Source organism: Athene noctua, chromosome 1 (assembly GCF_965140245.1).
Source record: "Athene noctua chromosome 1, bAthNoc1.hap1.1, whole genome shotgun sequence".
In the NCBI taxonomy this organism is placed as follows: Eukaryota; Metazoa; Chordata; class Aves; order Strigiformes; family Strigidae; genus Athene; species Athene noctua.
Genome location: NC_134037.1, coordinates 78,526,561 through 78,549,609, shown reverse-complemented (window position 1 = coordinate 78,549,609; position 23,049 = coordinate 78,526,561).

Here is a 23,049-nt window from a genome sequence, read left to right as displayed (position 1 = left end):
AACTGTTACCATTTTGACTTACACTGACAAGCATATTTAAGTTATTGTGAAGTGTGAAATACATTGGTACCCATCAATGGTATATTGGACACGTGTCCGGGATGTGTAAGGACCATGATTATAGCACACACCAGAGAGACTGGCCCAGAAAAAATGCCTGAGCACATTGGAGGATTATCCCTAAAAGGTGTCAGGAGAGCAGTCCAAAGACATCACGTTGTAAGAAAAGCAAGTCACTGACCATTACTTGGAATCATGGCTTGTGGGAGAGAAGCAAGAAATTTTATCGTGTAGCCCTGCCCAGATGCAAGAAAGATAAGATATAGGGAGAGGTCAGGGCCCCCAGAATTTTTCAAGTGTTTTTAACAATAAAGCAACTGTGGTCAGACAGATTTTTGCTACACCTGTGTACTGCGTTGTGTTGTCCCCAAGGGATCAAGCTGGAGCCCAAAGGTCCCCCAGTTGAGGTGTGAAACAGCTGTGTACCCAGGTGTGGGGGGCCCTGACCACACAAAAGTGTGATTCAGTAGCAGTAACTGCGAAATGCTGTCCTGAGGTAGGGATACATGGTGGGGGCTGGCTGACAGGGCAGTGGCGCTGCATGAAGGGCTGGGCACAGAGGTAAAACAGCTCTTGGGCACGGCTTGGGCACACGACATGGTGCTGCTATGGGTAAAAGTAAAATATTGTTGTGGGATGGACAGAGAGACTGTGTTAGTAGGAAAGGGGAAATGGTCCATCTCCCTGCAGCACTGCCCCAGGCAGGATCTCCTCTCCAAAGAAACAGTGGGTCTACTTTCATGCCTTAATAAAGACACATGCCAAACCAAGGGAGCTAAAAGGGGGGTAGGGTGAACAGTCAGAGGCCTAGAAACAATGGCCTGTGAGAGAGGAGGGTAGTGGTTATTTAGTGTAGGGAAGAGAGGACCAAGGAAGGACATGATAATGCTTTTCTAAAAGTCTGCTGCAAAGAACAAGCAAATAAACGTTTTTCATCTCTGCTGAGGGTTGGATAAGAAGTAATGAGCTTAGGCTACAGCAAGAGAGACTAGTTTAAACATTAGGAAAACTTTCTAGTGGTAAGGATAGTTAAGCACTGGCATAGGTTATCTAGCAAGGCTGCAGACTCTGTCACAGGAGGAAATTTAAGGCCAGGTTGGACAAACAAATGACACAGGAATCCTGTCTCAGAGAGCAGGATGAGACAGATGATATTAACAGGCCCTTTCCAGACCTACTTTTTGCTGATTCTCTATCCTAAACATAAAATCCAGCTGTGACTCTCTGGAGCAGCCTATGTTAAGTACAGCATGGTTTAAATGTTTTCTGAATGAGTTTTCTGAAAACAAAACAACTAGAACAACAAAAACATCCTAGTGCTGCAAGATCTTATGGCTTTGTCTTCAGTCTCACTGTACTTGGCCCATTTCTTAAAACTCTGACTCCTGGAGTCAAGCAGATGCATGAAAGCTAAGTTTAAATAAGAAAAAGCTGTCTAAATTTATGGTGCAGAAAAAAAAAAACAAAACAAAACCAAAACAAAAACCAGATTAAAAGTATGACAGAGAAGTACTTCCAGCAGTTATAAATCCAAAAGAAAAGTAAAATACATTATTTAGCTTAAAAATCAAAAAGCATTTGATTAAAAAAATCTTATGATTCGGACTGACTCCAATTTTTAGTGTTCATTAATGTTTAATGTTTTTAATGATCATCCTCTAAGTCAAGTCTAGGCCTGAAGTCAGCAAAAAAGGAGATTGTGTTGCTGAAAGAAAAGTTCAGACACCAGATGTCCCTCCCAGTGAGTGGCATAGAGATAGGGACATGGGTGCCTCCTTTCCAGATCAAAACTGTGTGACAGGAAAACAAAACCAAAAGCAAAGCCAAAAACGTTTTGTTGTCATAAAAAATGCAATTAAGAAAGTAGAATGTCTTGCCCCAGGATGTTGTGGGTCCCGCATGTGTGTGCGGCAATGCTGCGAGCATGCCTCTGTGTGTGAGCCTCCAGCATGGGAACTCTCTGAGTCACAAATTGTGACTGGGAGAATATTTGGGAGAAAGTATCATCCTGCATTTCCTCTTCGTTCATGGCACTCCCCAGGCAGCTCTTATGGGTCACTGTTGAAGACAGGATACCAGACCAGACTTTTAATCTGACCACAGGAAGATGCTCTCATGTTCTTTTACTCTTTTGGTGTGGTCCTGATGAGCTGAGACATACTGGCAGGGCTGCATGGGAAATTTTATATCCATTCTCTAAATAGCAGACTTCTTTTTCCAAGGCTGTCAATCACACCCTGCCAATAAACTCCCAAAACAAAAACTTTTAAAGTAAATAAAACCCACAAATAAAACTGATAGTGAAGGATTAGTCGAGTATATGAATATGATACTTATCATAAAAATCGGTGCAGTGTGAGTTTTCATCTGACCCATCATCACTCTGCAATCTTTTTCATTATCATAAATCAAAAAGCATTGTTTGGTTTAAATCACTTGCTGCTTAAAGATGAATCACCTTTGATTTCCTGAGTTTTGCTTATGGCAAAAAGAAAAAAAAGAAAAGCTTTCAAAACTGTACAACAGTAAAAATTTCTGGTCTCACTTTGCATAAAAAAACAACCACAGAGAGCTCTAAAATTTAATCTAGCAAGCAACATAAAATGAAACAGAACTGCGATTTAGGAAAAAAAAATATTTCTCCATCTGCAGAGCTATTAATCTACAGTTTGGTCCAGGGAGTGCATATACAGCAGTCTGTGAAGAGGGACCCCAAGCTCTAATGGCTTGAAGCAGATAGGCCCTCAAACGTTTAATCTAACTACAGGTGCATATCTAAGCTTCTCTGTAACATCTGTCCCTGTGGATAAGAAACCACTAAGCACCCTGCCTGAATTGTGCAGACAGCAGCTATGTGGCTTAAAGGTATCCTGTATGCTGATGACTGATGTGCAAATCACCCAAGACACCCCAACAGGTTTGCCCAGTGAGCTCTTCCCCTTCTGAGAGGCAGGGTCTTCCCCTCCCTTCATCCCGCCACCTTGACATTACATCCCATGCCCAGAAGTGCAGTTAAATTCTTGCCACTTTTTCCAAAGTCAGAAAAAATAGGGTCATTTAAAAAGTCAGTTGAATAAACTGATGAGCCCAATGGGCTGGAACAGCAAAACAGATCACAACTTGGCATAAGTCATCCCCAGGGGGGAGACACAGAAGAAATATGTTGCATGCAGTCGTATCTAGGTTTGTTCTGTGAAGAAAACTCTTATAAGAAAAGAAACAAGCAAAAATAAAACAAGGCTTCATTCTTTATGTCTCCCATTAGTTAGAACCCTCATGGCAATTCCCATCAATTTAACTTTTGGATGTCTGGATACTAGCCAGGGAGCACTCAGCTCCCATATGCTCAGCAAAGAGAGCAACAGCAACAATGCAATGCTGTTGTCAGGCAAGGCAGGTAAATCACTGCATATTTCTTCACAAGCCCAATTCCCTGAAATTTGCCACCCAATTTCAGGAAACTGAAATTAGCAGAGTTTGGTAAGGAGCCCTGGATGTCCCACAAGCAACCCTAAATCTCAGAACCTGCCTGTTGGAGCTGGCTGTGTTTGTCCACTCAGCCATATTTTTTGACCCTCCTTTATGCACATGAGGAGAAGTGTAAATGGTTTCCTGCACAGAGTCTCATTATTTGTTGTCCTTGGGAGGCAATACAATGTGAAAGAAGGTGGGGGGAGAAGCAGCAAGGAGGCTGGATTCAGAGGCATGTGTGTTTGAATCTCAGTTCTGTTGCCATTATAACTGGGGAAGTCATTTCACCTCAGCCTCACTTTCCTCTCTCCCTGTAAAACAGAGACCTTATACACAACTGTGGGGAAAGTGTGCAATTTGTTACATATGAAACAGTAAAAGAGCAATACATCTTGCTAATTTTAGCTGTCTGTAAGTTAGTATCTGGTCTAACTAGGTTTCTTCTACAGCCCAGGGGCAGAGAGACGTTGGATAAATCACCTTCTTTTCCTCCACTGATTGTGGAAGGAGGCCAGACACCTGGCTACATTTAGGCAAAATTAATCCTATTTTCAATGTCCAGAGTCATAGTAAAGGCCAGGAGTCTTCTGTTGTTGGTACATCCCAGCCTCTTCTATTAGAAAACTGAAGGATGCATTCGTGGTGAGCAGATTTCTGAATTTTTCTTTCCACAAACTGTGTAAATTCAGAAGCTCTCTTTTCCTTTACTTAGCCCTTGATTATTTATTTGAGACATTAGAAAAACATCACTCTCTGGCTTTGATCTATCACTGCTACTAGTGTACCCTTCTGGCAGCACATCAGCGCCTATGAAGCACACAGGTAGGATTTTTTTGTATATGAGCATCCCTTGTCTCATATTCAAATAAGATTATTGTGGTAACATGCCCACACGCTTTAATGAATATTCCTGACACTGTACAGACAACCAATACAGACCCCACACCTCACAATCTTTAACCAAAAGTTAGGTGCATCTTTTGGAAGAGAAATGAGGGAAAGGGTGCAATAGGCTGTATAAGGACATGGTCTCTCCTTAGGACACAAGACTTCCAAATCCTACGAAACTATAGAGATATTGTAGAACCCCCTCAAATTTAATATAAGCTGAACAGACATCAAAGAAGAAGAGCTTGTGGTCACTACTGCCTGACACTGAATTCACATGCAGTCACAAGGAATTTGTACTGGGTTTTGAAGTCTGACCCGTGCAGTCATGGGATTGTATTCTTTGCTTCACTCTTGGGTGGTATCTTTCTGTTAAAGCTGAAAGTTCTCTTCATCATATGGAATAATAACTGGTACTTCAACAACCAGCTACTAGTGAACCTGTGGTGCTTTTGCCCTCCAAGTCCCTTAGCTGAGCTAAAATTTTCTAATGTATTATGTTACTTCCATTAAGAGTAATAAACAAGCATTTCCATAGCAATTTCCATAATCAAAGTTCTCCACTCAAGAGCTCCTCTGGAACTATCAGCTGACTTTGCAGGGAGGAAACCAAGGCAAAAGAATTATGCAAAATGCTCGAAGCCACAAAGTGAGTCAGACTCCAAGGCAAAAAAAAAAGAAAAAAAAAAAACCAAACCAACCAACTTTAGATCTATCTGTGCTTATGCCCCAAGGCAATCCACGTATTTCACAGCTAGGGACCAATTCGGATACCGTTTACACAAAGATAATTCCACTGACACTTTCAGAGTTAGCCCTGATTTACTGCACCATCTGTGAGATCAGCATGCGGCACAAGACACTCTTATGACTGGAAAATACTTTACTGACAAAGAAAATATATATACATATTCCTTCCTGCTCTCTATTGCAAATGTTTAATGGCCACCTTTCTTCAAATGCTTTCAGTCAAATTTTGACTGAACCAATAATTTTTAAAATATAAATAGCCTTGTTAATTGGGTTGGGTGTGATGTGTCATACTGACCACGCGGCTCCTTTGGCATGTTGTTTGACCTTGTCAATACACTTGTCCTACTTCACTTTTCCGTTTGATTGTGTTTTCTGCTTCTTGGTAACACAGCCATCATCTAGATTTTGTCATTTGCATTATATCTCCCATCTTCTCAGCAGTAATAACAACCTGCCTGTGGAAAAAATCCTGGAAACAAAACCCTGTATCCTCTACCTACTCATTTGATTACAGGGAAGTCTCCAGTTATACACGGAGAATTTTAACAAAGCACTGATGTCTCACCAAATCATCAAGCACTGTTCCTCTCTGGAAGGTATGTATGAACAGCACAGCCTGGCACCAGTGTTCATGCAGTTATAATACACTGAGACTTAAATAAAATGTTTACTAACACACAAATAAAAAGAAGTGGTCTATAACAAGTGTATTTCAAGTGCTTCTCCACCTTCATCCTTTCTTAAGGTATAGTTGCAAAGTCATTGAATGAAAGACTAACTTATTAACCTTATTAACAAGTGTGAAAAGAAACCACAGAGATTCAATCACTCCAGTGACTCTGTGAAAGATTCAGTTACGCAGGGGAGCCTGCTCACTAAGTTACAGTTTAGATGAATTCCCCATATCATTGGTTGCCAAAACTTTTGAGCCATTGCCACTTCTTCCACCCTTTGGCACAGGTGCCTGACTGGGATGGCCCCATCTCTGACCCTTCCCGTGTTGCAAATTCTAATGTAAATAGAGGAAAAGTCCAAAGACCAAAAACCCCACTAGCTTTGTTGTAAGCAACAACAAGCTATGTTCTTCTTCCCCACTTCTCAGAGCAACTTCATTTATGCTTTCCTTTGAGCTTCTGAAGTAACTTTGCAACAGAGAAAAACCTCTGCATCCCACCTAGGCTCCTGCCCAGGCCCCTGCCATGGGAGGACTAGGCTTGTTTGCTCCTCTGAGGGCTGTGCAGCGACAGCAGTTGTGTTGGACTGCTAGTGCTGCCAATGGAGTCAGCACAGGTGTTGTCACAGCGGCCAAAACATCTGGGTCTGAGACCCAAAGCATCTGTGTTGCCTTTCTGGTTACTGACATCAGGAACCGAGTTAAATTGAAAATACATGCCCATGGGTATTTGTAGGTATAACACGTGTAATTTGTTCTCATGAGCATGTGTCATACGAAAGACTTGAAAAATACTCTCATTTCAGCTCTTACCATTAAAAGTGCTCAGAACTCTTTAATTTAGGGTGAGCTATTGAAATGGCAGTGAAAACTGTGGCTTCTAAAAAGTTCAATGCATTACACTATGTTAAGGCAGTCATCTTCCAGAGAAGCTTCAGTTACGTTTTGCGCTGCCTCTCCTGTCTTGAATGCGGCTTCCATGGGACAAGGTTGGGAAACAAAATTCTTCTCTCAGTCTGTTTGGGCAATTTATTAGTTCTTGATGGTACCTGGATTTTTCACTAAGTATGGAACTACCATCAGCAATATAGCTGGCATATAAGAAAATATTAAACAGCTTAGTTTAGGGCTTCTTAGCTTGAAAAATTAGATACGTGATTGAAAAAAACCATGCAGGATGTCAGGAAAGATTATCAGAAATGCATTTAAAAACTCAGCAGGGAATATTACTCACTATTCCTTACAATGCAAAAGGTAGGGATTGTCACAGTAATTATCAGCCTGCAGGGTAAAAAGGAGCAGAAGAAGTACATTTTCACACAGAACCAAGTTAAACTGCGGAACTCATTGACACTGGATAGTGCAAGGACCAAAAGCACAAGCAGATTCAGGTGCTAATTATAAAAATTTATAGGAAAGAGCCACAAATTGGGGCTAAATACAAAGATGTGGACCTAACCTGTATTTCAGGAAATTCATAAACTTTCAGGTTATCCCAGGATATCCTGGGAGGACAGACACAGCCACTGAGCAGACATCCACCTACATCTGCTAACAACATCTGCTAACAACATCTTTCTCACTGTGTGGCTGGTGTGAACGGGTCAGGGACAGAGAGATATGGCAAAAGAGGAGCAGAGTCCTGACTGGGTCTCATTTCAGCTCTGGGTGTATTAATGCTTATTCAGGTAAGGAACTAGCAATCTGAGCAAATGATTAATTGGCATAAATACCCAAATCTAAACCTAAATTCTGCTTTAGCAGCCCTGGCTAATCTCCCCACTGGGAAAACAGGAACTGTAAAAACTTTCTTCTCAGATGTGTTTTGAGGACTAGCCATATCAAGCCCCTGAAGTGTTTCTAATTCTAGTAGCAGTATCACCAAGCCACTTAACGCATTCATGGCACCTTTGACCTATGCCTTTAGAACAACAGCTATTAACAGTAACTTTATAGATGCCACTCTTGGCCAGGATCCCAAAACACCCTTCCTCTTTATCAGCTCCCAGATATAAGAGGTGGCAAGGGAGCTGTTTCCATCTGCGATTGGAGAAAGCCAAATTGTGTCTTGGAATTTGGAGGGGGGGAGGGAAGGCAAAAAAATAACAACTCAACACCAAAATCTGAAGAAAAAGAAAATAAATTCTTATCACACATATGACAGATTACTGTAGGTAGAAAAAAAATATGAGCTCCCTGGGGTTAATTATAAAGGAAATCTGGAACCCCTACCAAAGTATTATCCCTAATTACTGCCATTAGTTGAATCAAGCTGTGTCTTCATAGGGGATAACCTAGAAAGACACAGTGCTCATCTCCTGCCTCTGTCTCCTCTCTCTGCTGCCCACCACCATGCTGTGGTCACACACACTGCAGAAAGCAGATGAAATCATCCTCCAGCACACACAGCTCCAATAACCCTCCTGCATCCCAGCCTGCAGGTATACCAGCTCTGACAAATTCTACATGTGTCTACATATTCCTGTGAATACACGTGGTCCTTAGGTCAGTGTCGCAGCTGCTTCAGAGGTCTGCAACAGACCACCATTCACTATTAGGGAGAGGCCAGGAGCACCAGGGAACAACCATTTTTTTCAGGAGTACCAACCCCCACATGCCACACTGGCTACATGATTCCCTACACCCCGAGCCTGGTGTGAGCATCCTGGTCTCTGCATTCACCGTCACTGGAGCACAGGATGGGAAGGCAGCTCCAGGCCAGTCCCTTGCAGTTGGAGCAATCACAGAACAGCTACTCAGCACCTACAAACACCAAGCACTGTTGTCCACTCAGCACTGCAAGATCTGCCATGGAGGAAGAAAAGGATGTCCAAAGGTCCAAGACCTTCAAAAATCTCTTGTGCAAGCCAGGCATTGTTGTGGTACAGATATGGGGAAGAACTGGGGGGACCACTGCATCCATCCACCACCAGCATAAATGTGGTACGTCCTTTCCCATGCTGTTTAGCTGCTGCTTTGCATTTTGAGATGAGACTGATTCTTACTACTGGCCTACATATAATGCAAGCTAGGACCAAAATACTGGTCCTGAATGTTCCTCCATATCAGCGGCTGCAAAACCAGGTCCTTTTTTTGCCTGACTTCACAAACACAAAATGCATCTGTGCAAGACATTATGGCTAGTAAAATTTAGTCTGGGACCATTGCATGGACAATTCTTTATGCTAGATGTTGCACAAAAGGAGGTGCATCTCTTCTAGACAAGGACAGTCACGTCAGTTAGAATAGGATTTTTTTTGTCTGTTTACCTCTCCATCAGACTTATTGCTGTCCAGGACATTATTGTTTCTCCACTTATGACTTAGTTTCTCCTTTTGCAGATGTGTAGTTAAAAGGACAGATTGACCTTATACAGAGTAGATAAATCAAGAAGTATGTTACGATGTTCTGTCTGTCTCAAAATACTCTGGCATGCCACATGAGTTGACATTTAACATCGCTGGGATTGCATAGTACTCCCAAATATTTTCTATTAGGTTTCAGAGCCATCCAATCTGACCATCTTGATACCTGGTCTCTTTGGAAGCAAGATCTGAGCACTCACATGGTTTTTGTTCAGCCAAGACAAATGTGGAGCACTCAGGACAGTCTCACTCTCTGAAGCTGGAAAGGAGGCAAGTCACCACATACATCGCCTGGATGTATTTTTCTATTTGCCTTCTTCCCTCCTGTTCAGCCATCCCACAAGGTTTACAGTCAGAGCTGGCATGCAAGCCAAGCTCCCCACTGGCCCAGCCTGTGAGAGTCTAGGGGTTTCTGATGAAAGTGCAGTTATATTATTTTCAATGCCACAGCCAGGCAGGGATTGTGTTTTGGCCTTTTGAGAACAGGGAGCTGGTTTCCATGTCTGCTTGTCCTGTTCTTTAAAGAGCAACTTCATTGTACAGAATCGCTGACCATTTACATGGGGGGCAAAGGAGGACTGATGAAGCCTAAAAAAGTTTTCATCACCTGCATGATTCATTCATGCTATACGTAAAGTCCTAAAGAGCACACATCCTAACTTTTCCACAAGAAATAAAGATATTTTATCTAAACTGTAAAACCCATCTTTTTGTTTACCACTGTGAAGAGGCATATAGCAGAAGCCTGTTATTATCATGACATACAGTAATGAATCAGTTAGCAAGGAAATTTAGGTGGAAGTTTTGATACATTACACAAAAACAGGAACTGGATTTTTACAGTACATCCCTGTCATACCAGCACACCTGCCCCTTCCCAGCTCCTTTCGAAACTGTTCTCACAGCACCACTCTTCCACCTTGGGTTTCAGCAGTTGGTTGAACAGAGCATCACTTCACAGATTTCAGGGGGGTGGCACCATACAAGTGACTTTCGGTCTTGGAAGCCCCTTGAAGTCAAAGGACTTGTGCTCAGGAAGAGTTCATTCCACATTTCTTCCTTTATGATGAAGGTTGGATGCGCAAATCTGTCATGTCTCCACTTGACTCCATGCTGCAGAGACACAACAGAGACACAGAGGGATTTTGGCAGTAGAAAAGAAAAAGCTTCAAAAACAATTCACCGTGGCCCGAAACGTGCCAAAATATACCAGGCGCTTAGGATGGAAACCTGCCAGGGAGAAGCATTTCTCAGAGAGAGGCTGGTCTCCCCAAGAAGGATAAGGAGAGCTGTTTTTCAAGGGCCCACTCCCACCCCTCAGCAAAGCATGCCATGAGCACACAGATGTCAGTCATGGTAGAGCTGCAGGATCCGCTGTCCCTCATCCCTTCCATACCACTCACCACTTCTCCAGGTGCCCAGTTCTTGCGTGGTGACAGAGGACCTGAGCCAGGGTGGCCCATCACGGTTGACGGAACTGCAGAGCACTGCTGGAGCTCCAGCTCTGAGCAGAGCTGAAGGGCATTCAGCAGTGTCTGTGGCAGAAGATAGTGGATCTTCCTTATTTCTGTGATATCGTACAATTGTAACAGGTTTCCTATCACACTGCCTAATCTCTATAACTGGTTTTCATCATGCCTCCGTGTGGCGTTCCATGCCTGTCCTCTTTTATTCACCTAGAGGCACAGGAAGCATTGAAGGTTTTCACTGTACACCTTACTTTGTCTACATGATTGCTCAGACAGCCCCCTGGACTTTGTCTCAGTTTACTTTGTTCTCCTTTGACCATTCCTCATGTCCTGGCCAAGACTTGCATGATCCTTGACTGTATACTAGCACTCTCATTTTGCTCTGTGTCCTGGCTTCCCCAAAACCCCAATCCAGAACTAACTAAGACCTTCTACTCTTTCAAATGTGACCTCCTCCTTTAAAAAAAGTGACAGACACCACCCGAGGTGACAAAGCTGGGCCCCACTTTGGGACCTGGGGACAGGCACCAGGTATGCTGGAGCTAGCAGCAGCCTGTGCATGGCTTGGTGCAGCAGATTTTGCAACCACGCTCCAGTGAGAGGACAAAGCCACTAAGGAGGACTTTCTAAGGGGTGGCAGGCAGGATGACAGCAGCCACAGCCCCTCTGTCAGGAAGGGCAGGGCAGACAGGAGGCCCCAGCCCAGCCTGAAGGGTCCGTGAGCAGCATGCCCTTGCACAAAGCCACCCTGATGCTCACAGTCACCACGTAGCCTCAGGTACCACAGCACTTTTACTGACAAAACTTCCATCACTGCACCTTAGTCTGTGGGCTAGAAGTGTAATTCAGATTAGGCAGGAAAGCCTTTATAGGTTAATTAAATACCAATTGCTAAACCATACCCTACCAGTCATTATCTGTGTTTTGATATGGACTTATTACATAACTGTTAAACTTGGTATTTAGCTGATAACTTCCTTATTAGAAAGATTAAACATCTACTTGAGAGACTTCATTTTTTAAATGTCACCATTTCAGTTTACTAGACTTCTTGCTGTGCTTAACACAAACAGTGGGTATTTAAAGTAATAACAAATAAGCTGTCAGATGGGAGCACTCAGCAGCAGGCAGGACCTGCCCCAAGACAACTTTTGCCAGTGCTGCTGGGGGGCCAGTCCAGGGACAGGCCACGGGCCCCCTTCCAATGCACCCCTGCTCCCACCTTGCTCTGAATCTGCCTGATGGGGAGAAACATCAGCACCTCTTTTGAAAAGCAATTTCCTGTCTTAAGTGGGATCAGCCTAATTCTCCCCAGCCATCCCTGGCTGAACATTCTTCCTGGTAACATTTTGCTGAGGACACAGAGGAACAAGATCCATCGACCGGCATCAACAAGTGACAGATGTGGGACAATGTTGTCACTTCAGCTCCCGGGTGCCACTAGCACTGGCCTCTGAAAGATAAAATATGCACATGGTGCTCTGTGCACAAAAGTAAAGAAAATCTCTGGCTGCTATTCAGTGGGACATCTTGAAAAATTACCTGGGGTGAGGGGTTTGCCACTGCCTGATTTCTGCTGTCGTAATTCTGGTGTTAACAGGTCAGAAACAGCAACACGTCCAGAGAGTGGTTTGGATGGGGGAGGACACCGTGGGCAGAAGTCTACCCTAGAGTCAGAGGAGAAGATCTCGGTGGAAATGTGCAGTCAGATGCTCACTGACACAGAGAACAGGGAGCACCAGTGGTGCAGCTGACCCTCTTTTAACAGAGACGGTGAAATAACAGAACATTGGAGGACGGCTGCAAGGGGTGATATGGCAGCTGGGTTTGAGCCACGAAGCCCTGATCCAGGTTTCCTCCAGGTCTTGGCTCTGAGGCTGGTTAATTTGAAAATCAACAGTTTAATAGCTAGACTGAGCCACCTGCCGTTCCAGATGTTGGTACCTACATGGGGTGCAGTCCTGGTACTGGGGTGTTATGGTCATGCAGACTTATGGACAAACTAAGCGTCCCTTCATTCACTTTTTGGTAAAAGTGCTTTTATGACCTCCAGAAACAGGGATCTCCAGCTTCTTCAGCAAGCCCCAAAGAGGAGCAGTAGGCCCTGTGCTGGTCGTCACCAAGGCAAACATAGGCTTACACCTTCAGTAAGAACTGGCAGTGAAGAGGTTAAGAATTAGGGAGCCTAAAAGGCTGTTTTTTGAGGGGTGGGTTTGGGGCAACCTGAGTTAAGGAAGCAGCCTTAACAATATAAGAAAAGGAAGTGCTGGTCATTGGTTTGTTTGTTTATTGTTTCAGCAGTTTGTACTGTGTGTGTCTCATGTGCTATCTTCATTCCTCAGTCTCCCAGCCGGTTAATTATCCAGGGGAAGTGGTGCTTCCTGCCAGCGACCTCCTGGGTCCCTTCCCATTGTTCGGGGAGCTGACACAGAGCACTGGAGACTGCAGAAAGGGCTGCTCATGTCTCAGCCGGTGAGAAACACTCCAGAGACCTCTGTTAGTTAATAAAACAGATGGGTTTATTGGCATCGGCAAATTTCAACGCTAGTGATGTGTTTAATAGAGTTCATCTGAAGAAAATCCCAATAAAAATAAAACAAGGAGTTTGGGGTCAGGGGGATTAATACAGGAAAGACAAAAAGATGATCTGTACCTCCGGTATCTCTGGCAGCTCTGCTGCATCTCCACAGTCTTCAGAAATCAGCAATGGGGTTGCTCAACAACTCTTTTTCTGCTAGGACTCATTAGTCAGCATGAGAAAAGATCCCTACCCCTAAAAGCAAGGCTCAACTGGCCTAGATCTCATCCAATCCCTTTGCCGAGTGACATCTTTAAGTTTCCTTACACAGGAAATCTGAATGCTCCTCAAAGGCCTGGTGCTCTCCCTTCACTTGGTACAGGGGTTTACATAGAAATAAGGACGACTCTGAACCCCTAATATTGTAAAAACATTTTTTTCCAATGCCCCAGTGCCCTATGTGCCCCCAAAGTTTCTCTTCTGTGCTTCTGTAATGATCAGGTGACAGCACCTTACAGAAGGAGTGCACTTCTCTCAAATGCTGTATGGACACTTCTGTATTTATTTTTGTTAAAAGAACACTTTGTACAATCCCTAAGCTGGGCGTGATGCAATGCAAACAATAACAAACAGCAACAGGCTTAAACTGTAGAGCTGGGATCCAGATGTGCATCTCAACTTGAGGAAAGTTTGAGGGTATTTAAGACAGGCGTGGGTTAATTTCCTTGGAAATCAAAAATTAAGAGGGAGAAAAGGAAAAAACATAAGCAAAACACAGTTAACAAAACATAGAGGGGCGAGTCTGAATCTCTGTGTGTTTGATAACTCCAGTTTTATGAAAGATGTGACCACACCCCCTGAGGAGTCAGGAATTGTGATTACCCAAGAATTAAAGGATTTTTGCTCACTGACATTGGTAAAAGTAAAGCAATCTTTTTTTAAGAAATGCCTTAAAGCACGTATTGCCACTTTGATTATACAGATCTTAAGGGAAAGTGGGCTTTACTCTAAGTCACATAGTTTTGTTCATTTTCTCCATGTATTTTTACTTTTACATGAGCACTGTCCTATGTTTCTCCAGTGCCTAAATGTATCTTAGAAATTGTGCCCTATTAGTGCCACTCTGATGGCATTTGAGAGTCAAAATTCATTGTCTAAAGGAGGAAAGACAAGACATAGATCCTGGGTTTTCTCTTCAGAAGGAGACACGGTTTCCAGGGACAAGCTTATTCATCCCCTTTGGGACAGGACATGGCCAGAGGAGTGCTGTCATAGCTGGAAGTATTTTTTCATGAGGAAATATTACACATGCCACATCCAAATGACAACAGCAGCAAAGAGGACTGGTAATCGATCCTGCTTTAAAAAGCTAATTTTCTAATGCAGGGAGGAGCATTTTCATGGCCTTTGCTGTAACAAGATGTTCCACTCAATTCTGGCCCAGTGGCACAGCAGCTTGATCTTCCCTTCCCTTCCCTTCCCTTCCCTTCCCTTCCCTTCCCTTCCCTTCCCTTCCCTTCCCTTCCCTTCCCTTCCCTTCCCTTCCCTTCCCTTCCCTTCCCTTCCCTTCCCTTCCCTTCCCTTCCCTTCTTACCTTCTGTCAACAAACATGTAAGAAAAGAATTTCACCATGTCAGGAATTTTAGGCTTTTGAAATGGAGCTCACATACTTGACACTACCCAGCCTCAGGACAGAGCTGAGCTGTTGCCCAGATGGGAGGTCAGTAGTGATTTGTTACAGATGTTTTGGATCAAATCATAGTGCTTAAAAGAAGAAAAAAAAAAATCTCCAGACAGTTCAGAGCCATGATAAATAATTTAGAGATGGTTAGACAAATCAGGTGAAAGAGCTCTAAGGCTGGATCTTTTGGTTCTCTGATGGGAATACATTTAAATTAAATAGCCAGTAAATAATGAGCCAAAGACCATCATGCCACTGGATAACAAAAGCAGTTACAGAGCTGGATTGAAAAGATGAGTGGATATTGAGTGCCTGACATCATTTCCCTCTTCCGTCTTTTGGTGATGAGAGAGAAAGGGGAAAACACTAAAGAATGAGCAGGGTCCTGGAATTGTTTGTCTCCTCTTTCCTGGTGAAGAAGCCGTCAGCGATGAAGAAACAGAAGGAAAGCACGAATTATTCTTCTCCACAGTCCAGGAGAAAAAGGGAGTAAAACAGTCACAAAGACAGGATAAAAGTCTTTACCCTGGAGAATACAAAACTGGTCTGTCAGAATAAAACTTGCAAGAGCAGAGGAATGCCCCCCCCCCCCCCCTCCCATATTTGGCCTTATTCCTGTTAGTTTTCTTTATCTAATATTTTAAATAATTACAAAAAGTCCTGACACCAACTCTTTCAAATGTATTGTGGCAACTGAACAATTTAAAGAGTTTTTTATTCTGTGAAGTTCCTCTGGGGCAGAAATTAATGCACTGCCAGTTTTCAAATATTCCCAAATCCAGACTGAAGGGAGAAGGGGCTACTCATTTTCCAAAGGACTAATGAAAGAGGTGCACTAATTTATGTAGAGTGAATTAAAAACTGAAAGTAACCTGGATTTAACGGATGGAAAGGCTAATTGACAAACACTCTTGACTCAGTATTACCTAGCTTGGCAAAATCCCTAATATTGCTATTTAGTTCTAAGGACTGTGTATCATACAGGCAGACAGCCAGCAGAACACTGGATGCCCCACCCTCTTTCAGGGAGGACAGAAGACAGCCTGCTTCCTGAGGGACACATTTCTACTACCCACCATGAAACAAGCCTCCTGCTAAAATCAGTGGGAATTGTGCATGATTAAGGACACTAGATCAGGCTCCAAGTATGAGAAGTTTCCTGCTGCTGCTGCTGCTGCTGCAAAGGCGGGAAGTAGGTGATGCTCAATAACCAGGCAAAACTCTCTCAATAGCTTTATAAAAGCTACTGAGTGATGGCTGAACACAAGAGCTCATGCTTGGGACACCAGCTGCTTCCTGATGACTGCAGCTAATTTTGGCAGTGGGGCAGGAGCGTGGTGCCTACGCAATTTGAGGCAGGATATAGATTATAAACACTGTTTCCCTGAGATCTTGCTGTGCATTGCTCAAAATTGTTTTCAAAGGCAGCTCAAATTAACCCTCCACCCACTCTCCACTGAGGTTAGATCCAGCAATGTTTTAACACAAAGACAACAAACAGCCTTTGGACTGGAGACCAGAGCCCGGACTCCTTTTTCCCTTCCTCCAAGACTGTTTCCTTAACAATACAACTATGCTGCGGCCTTTCCCAAGCCAAAGTGCAATAACTACACTTTTATAATGCCCACTGGCAGTGTACGTGTGCCACCCAGGACAGAGCCTGGTTAATTAAGAAATTCTCATGGACTGCCTGTTGCACCAGGTAAGCAGCCAGCAAATAAAGAAAAGCAATGTCCGTTCAAGCCCTGCCAGCTCACGTGCTTCCAACTTTGATTGCTTGTGATTGCTTTGGGGTGAGAAAGGGAACATATCAGTTCTCTGCCAATGGCAGGTCTAAGTTATTTGCAGACAGAAAGCTGCACTTTTTCTCCTTCAATAACAAGTAGTAACACAAGCAACAGCAGAAGCAGCCAAGCCTTGTTTTTCATGAGCTGTGTCCTCAACTGGGCTCCTGTGTGGGTTCTCTGACAAAGGGTGAACTTGCAGCACAATCTCCTCCATGGTGGAAGCACGAGAAGGAGCTTGCATTGACCATTTCCTCAGAGCTTGTAGGATTTACTGTCTGTGAGTGCTGCACCTCTCTGCCTCACTGGGCTGAAATTAGTTCATGGGGACAACACATCTATACACACACACACACACAGAGCAATCACACAAGCCTTGTTTCATAGGAAACTGGGTCTGCAATCAGACAATCTTCTTGCCGAGATTAATTTTAAGACTATAGGATTCAAGCCACAGACTTTGGCAAGAATTAAGAGAGGCCAGAAAACCTCAGCACCTGTTAGTGTTTCATTAGCAGCTGTCCTCCCAGTGGTGCTTTACTTCAGGAAATTACACTCAGATTACAGACAGGGAAACTGAGGCACATCTTTTTCAAGTGACTTGATAAACATCGGTCACAACCCAAAATAAAACCAGTGCAAGCATGCCCCTGCTCTGGGGCATGAGGCACAGCTCATCGGCAGGGTGAAGCTCTCTCCTCGCCAGCATGAGGTGATGATGGTACAGGGCACTGGTGCACAGGGGCCGTCAGTGAGAAAATCCTGCCTGGAAAACCTCCCTCCTCCACCCAGATGAGCCACGTGTCTTGTGCAAGCACCGAAACAATTGTTTTTGCAGTGACAGAGTTAGTTATGTCTGAAAAGGTACCCGTGAGCACGGCGAGGAGTGTCATTAGGCTGCCGGCTGAGCACTGGAAGATGGATGTGTTGTTCACTTTCGTGCCGGCAGTTAACAGCGCAGCTATTTGGTTACATGAATTTACAAGCTTCGTGGCCAAATAAAGGGGACCACAGGTTAACAGCAAGGGGTGAAGGCACTTGTAAAGGTGCAAGCTGAGCCCTGAACCGAGGTGAATGCAGCTCACTGGGAACTCCTGAAGCCCATTAGTGCCAGAGCAAGGAGCTGTCAAGATCCACAGATGAGCAGTTAAGTTCTCAAGCTTGGAGATGACCACGTGCAGGGAAGGGAATGTGCTCTGCTCTCACCTAGTCTCTCCCTTTACTCCCTCACCAAACAGTCACCTGCAAATCAGCCCCAGGATTCCGCTGGCAAGGACAAGGGGTCTCCCAGCCCACCCTCCACTCGAATGCCACATTCCACCCCTGTGCCATCCCAGCTCCATGGACAGTGTCCCCATACTCAGCAGTGCCTCTCTGGAGCACTCTCACCAGGAAGTACTGCTAGTCCCAACCTGGACCAAGCCCTCGGGCATGTAGAATTGCTGTGTACTTTGGAAGGCAACAGAAAATAGTTTTCCCTAAGAGGCATCTCATTTCTTCACACTGTCCTCTCCCCAAAATAAATAAAGGTACTTCAAGGTGTCAGACAAGCCGTGGCACTTTAATTTCTCCCTTTGGCAAGCCTAGCCACTAATTCAGTCTTGTTATGGTTTTCCCACTAGGGACAAAATATATACTGAGCTTTGAAAACCCATTGTGTAGCAGCAATTGTTGCTGTAAGCCAGTGGCTGTTTTGCTTTGTTCAGCACTGTGTGCTTGTGTCTCCTGTGAGATATTGTTTTGTTAAGGCCTGCTATTGATTAACAGGGAGAGGAATTGAATTCCAAATGGGAGTAGCTGAAACACTCCAAAATGCTGCATAAAAATGTGAACATTTGAAATCATCTTAAAGACAGGTAGCTCTCCTAAACCAGACCAATTTTTCCCTCAAGCTGTACCCGCTGCAGCATCTTACCTCAGGGCAGTCTTGCAGTTCAGGCACAGGATAAGGGCCGCATCCTCACCCATTTCTCTGGGGCTGATGGACATTGCTGAGCAATCTGGGGGCTGTGCCAGGGGTGACATCAATCTCCAGAGCACTCTACAAGGAGCAGCTCTGGGCAATTGTCCTGTCTCCTAATGCTGCCTCAGAGGCAACACAGTCCCCAGTGCGGATACAGTAATAGGTAAATAGATATAAAGGTGTCCTAGGCTCCTACAGCTTTGTCTTCTACCCTGTACAAAGAGATTGATCATCCCCTGGTTGAGCATCAAATAGATTATCTGCATCTACAACAGAGGATTTTTATTGTTGTAACTGCCGAGCCACACCAGAGTAACGCGACAGGAATGCTCTGGCAGAGCAGCTGGTGCTGAGTGCTGCCCCAGGGCTGGGGCTGAGCCCAGCCGGCTGCTGCCCAGCCGCAGGCAGTGGGGAGGGAGGGCAGGGCTCCTGTGGGGTGCCAGTCGGTAGCCCCACCACCCAGTCACACCTGCTTTTCAGCATTGCCAGCACCACACGGCACACGCCGCTACCCGTGCCCAAGTCGTGGGCAATTGTCCCCAGCATGTCTTGGCCCTTCTCAGTGGCACCAGCTGGACTCAGCCGCAGCACTGGGAGGCTCGTGGCAGTTTCAGTCTTCTGCTCCAGGCACTTGCCTGTGTATTATTTTAGCCTTGTTGCGCAGAAGCCTGCAGGAATGAGGAGATGCTGTGACACTGTTTTTCATCTGTCTGGGCAAAACTTATTTTTGAAGTAATTGGGGGTGGTTGGCAACTGAAGAGAGAAGAAATAGGTTTCTAAATCCTCTTCAACCAATTTCAGCATTTGCACTAGAATTATAATTGCAGGGTTGCAACATCCTTTGTGCAACCTGCTAGGGGTAGTGGATCTACCATCTGGGAAAACCTGGTGTCATTTAATAAGAGGGCAATGCAAGACTGTACTGTAGGAGTCAGCCAGAGAGATTTTGATATGGAATGATATAATCCCTCTAGGATCTTCTGACCATCTCATGGAAATAATAGAGAAGAATGGAACCCATACCAGGTTTGCAGTAGGATCTAATAGAAAACGAAGGTTTTCATAAGAGCCGACACGCAGCCTGCTGCTGACAGTCTTCAGTCACAAGAAGTCTGCTTGTGCCGCTGTGCTGCAGGGAACTTATCAGATGACACAACGGCAGAGGCAGACAGTAGGAACCAGGTCCCTCTTCCCACCTGCTGCTGGATGAATGTCCACAAATAAATACAACTGAAAAGCACAAGAGACCACAGTTTGCGCCTCCACCACTGATTCCCATCCACTTTACCTTACAGCCAAATAGCCTTTGTCTTCAAGAGGTTCAGCTCATTTTACATGTTACCATGTGAATATTTAAGTATGAATGATCGTGGTAGTACATCTGTAAGAACTCATCTTGGACTCATGAGTTATCAACAGCCACTAAGCCCAGCACTAAAATCCCTATTAGAGGAATATGGAGCTAAAATACTGCCCTAAAGCAGGTGGTTTGGAGGACGTACTTCCTGAGTTGAGGTCCTGGCAGTGATCTTGTCATGAGCAGCACCTTCCCAAGCTAACCATGCTTGGCCATGCAGCTCTCTCAGGGCAGCCACCTCTGAAAGACATGAACTCTGGGTGCTGAATAGCACTATTGTACTCAGTGTCTTAGATTTCAGTGTCAAATAGAAATGCACCTGGCAAAAATAGAGTAATGGTCACAAAATACAGGCACACTTGTTCAAAATGTTGTTATCAGAGGGATATCTGGAAAAGGGAGTTGTGCCAGGGACAGTCCCACGTTTCAACTGAAGGACCACTGGCAGGGATGCACCCCACCGTGATGTGCAGCAGTGTTTGTGGAAATAAGGGTACAGGGTGGATCAAGAACGTACGCAGATTACAGCAGCCTCCACCCATGTATACATCCCTGGCCCTGGCCCAGGCTGCCACGTAACCCTGTGCTGGACAGGGATCAAAGGGTTCAGCATGAGCTGAGAAAGTCACACAGGGAGGAGGGGGAGCAGCAATCCTCAGCCTCCAGCCCGCTCTTTGTTCAGTTTGCTCACAAGTTCCCCAGTTGTGTTTGAACTCCCATCTCACACTTGCCGGCACTCAGCCACCACTGGTTGTTTCAGGGAGATGAGCAATCAACCTTGACTTCACATTAACTTCATCTGAATTACATTCAAGTCCTTTCCAGAAAAGCATTTTAAAGCTTTTTGTTCAAGAGAAGGTGTAGACAGGAGGGAAAAAAAGAGAAGAGACTGCAAACATGGGGGAGGGAATTAGATTTAAAAGAGCCTTTTGGAGTTATTTCAATTAATCTGAGTCCCGGAGACCTCTGGAGAAAGGCTCCTCTTGGAGCTACTGAAGTAGAACAGAGCATTTCAGGGTCTCACTTTCACATAGAAATAACAGCAGCACAGCAAAAGCGCTTCTTCTCCCAATTCGCTTATCTTCACGAATGCATAGGGCTGCGCTTGATGCCATGTAGCTCTCAGCAGCAGCTTACCTCTGTCAAGTTTTACAGAAGCCTGTGTGCCTGTGCCCTGGCAGAGGGGACACAAACAAGCGCAGCACCATTTTGAACCCTCAGACACTGCGGTTCAAGAAGCAGAAACAAACGTTTAATCCTGGCGCTACAGAAAAACAGAGGCTTGCTGGTCATTCCTCAACTTGCTGGTCAACACTTAGAATCACAATGTATGAAACAGCACTTGAGTCAGAGGATCCATTTGTACTAGCAGAGCTGTTGTAACTCTTTCTCGATGAAGCAAGCCTGCTTACCCTGCTGCAAAAGCAGTGTGCTCGCTTTCAGCGTTTCCAAACATTAAAAAAAAAAAACCAAACCAATCAAATAAAAAAATCCCAAATCCAAGAAACCATAAAGGGCTATAATAGGGAAAATCCTTGCCTAAAGATCTCGCGCTGCATCAGTGTCAGAACTAAGAGAATGTGATGCAAGCTAGCTCTCAACTATAAATTTCCAGGCTTTCATCAGTCTTTATAACACCAAGAAGATCCCTGAAAACCATCAGACCAAGACCCAGAGAAACTCACTGACTGGTTTTCTTGAGAAGACTCTTGACATTTCTGTCTCAGGTAGTTCAATCACTTTAGCAGGAGAAGCTGAGTGACCGTGCACATTGGCCTAAGTATGTACAGCAATATTTATTCACAAGAGCAACATGAAGCAGAGCAGTAAGAGGAGCAAGGCTGGCTGAGCTGCACAACGTATCGTAGGGAAGGCTGTAAAGGTAAAGTGCCTGGGCCTATCTATTTTTGTTGCGAGCTAACAGGCCAGGTTTCTCAAGCAGAAGCCCCTAATTGACAAGAGTATGTCCCGAAGGTTGGAAACAGATTGATGGCTGACACTAAATAAAAGCCTATTTCCTTTTGGCTCAGGGGGGTTTGGCACTGTTGCTGATACCACAAATGTCTGAGCCCAGTATCAGTGCATATGTAGCAGAGCGAATATTTGTTGGAAACAGAGCTTAAATTATTCATGAAGGCTTTACAGTCTTGAATCCTTTAATTCCTTCATGTCTCCAGTACAAAAGAAAACACCAGTGTTCCCTACTTACAGATTTTGTAAAGCAAAATTGTCCAGCAAAGCTTGACAGGTGAAACAAAAAAAAATCAATTGTTAAGCATCAGTTACTGTACATCCCCTGCTGAAATTAATAGAGCCACCACTTGAAACAAAAGCTGAGAGAGAGCTCTCAAGGAAGCAGTAGACAAGTTTGTTTGCACGTCATTTGTAGTCATCCATTCTGGCAACATTTGCATCTTCCTCCAAACACTCAGTGTGACTACAAACAGGTCTCAAGGCCAGATGGGCTACAGGTTGGGTCCAGGTACTTGGCATTTCCCACCAATACATGTTTGTTTTCCAGCTATTCCTTCCAGAAGAGGGACTCTGAGATGAATGCTTGTTGCCACTAGAAAAAGGAAAGGAGTCCTGAGTTCTATAAACTGCTGTTCAGACTCCAAGTTCAATATCAAAGTATTTTATAATTACTAGTCAAGTGCAGGTCCTGCAGCCTGTGACTTTTCAGCAGGAGCTCACAGATATCATTAAATGTTAGAATGAGCTTTCTCATAGGCAGGAAAATTCACCGATGGGCTGCTGGAGTCATCCTTCATCTTCTTAAAGGGTGCTGTGGGAGCTTTCAGCTAGACAATATCTCTCTACACAGAGCAGAGAAATCCTAGCTTGGACAGAAATGCCTTCCACCTGAAAACCTCTGTGTCATCTTTCTTCAGAAGGCATTGGGCTACAGGAGGAAAATAAGTCCTTTGCCAAGAGCAACTTCCAGGTCTTTCCACCAAGGCTGCATTTTACTATTGATTTTCACGCATTACTTCTCATTCTTCTGTATGGAAGATCCTCTCTCATGTTCCCAGAAGGGAACTGGCTGCTTGGTATGGGAAGACGACCA